The sequence below is a fragment of the Monopterus albus genome, unplaced genomic scaffold, assembly GCF_001952655.1.
Source record: "Monopterus albus unplaced genomic scaffold, M_albus_1.0 scaffold20.1, whole genome shotgun sequence".
NCBI classification, from domain to species: Eukaryota; Metazoa; Chordata; class Actinopteri; order Synbranchiformes; family Synbranchidae; genus Monopterus; species Monopterus albus.
In genome coordinates, this window is record NW_018127900.1 from 1839945 (window position 1) to 1840895 (window position 951).

A 951-nucleotide genomic window follows, 5' to 3' on the forward strand; every position below is an offset into this window, starting at 1 on the left:
AAAAAAACACAAAAAAGAAGAAAACAAAGAAAAAGCCGGCATTGGAGAGTGGAACGCGCAAACACGTCCACCTCAGTGGGTGCCATGTTTATTCTAAAACATGAAGCAATGTTTAGAGCAAAACTGTCTCTGTATCAAGCCTTTTTAATCCCTTGGGCCTTGTTTGCATTTTAAATGCAACTTGTTTAAAAGAGGGTGGTACAGGTATGTCATTTATTAAAAGATAATTTTTTTTTTTTGTGGTTTTCTTGAAGGTGACGGCATGGCTCTTGTTATTTTTTACCTCTGTGAGAGCAAAAGAGCAAGAGGGAGGTAAATGGGTTCAACCTAAGTGTTCTTTGTGTCAATAACTAATCCGCAAAGATGAAGCCTCTTATAGCAGGACAGCGCTGGTTTGTTTGTGTGTGGAAACACTGGTAAGTTGCGTAAATATTAACCTGCAATTGCATACGCTTAAGAAAGTAATGATAAATGTAAACAAAGAAATACGCAAGTCTAATTCTTGATAATTTTATTTATAATGTTGTTTTACTAAAATTCAACTTAGGTCCTTTTGCTGCTACTTTCACCAAGGAAATGTAAGAAAACCACATTAAAACACAAAATATTAGGTAAGACTTTTTCCTGCCTTCACTATGAGGTAAGATATGAGGTAAGACAGCTGGCAGTAATATGTGTATTAGTCCATGTTTGTGCATAAATTAAGTTGTATGCAAAAATGTGTTTTCGCAAATTGTTGTATAAGTCAAATGCTATATTAAATATGTAGTGTGTATTTTGCCTGTGAGTTACAAATTCAAGAAATTACAAATAAGTGAAACCCTTGGCTTGTGCTTTCCTCAATATGAATATGAATTTACAGCAGTGACCTGACTGAAATAGGTCACGGGGTCACAGGAATATTGCACTGAGCAGAAGATACATTGAAGTCAAAGTGTTTATTTGTCATAT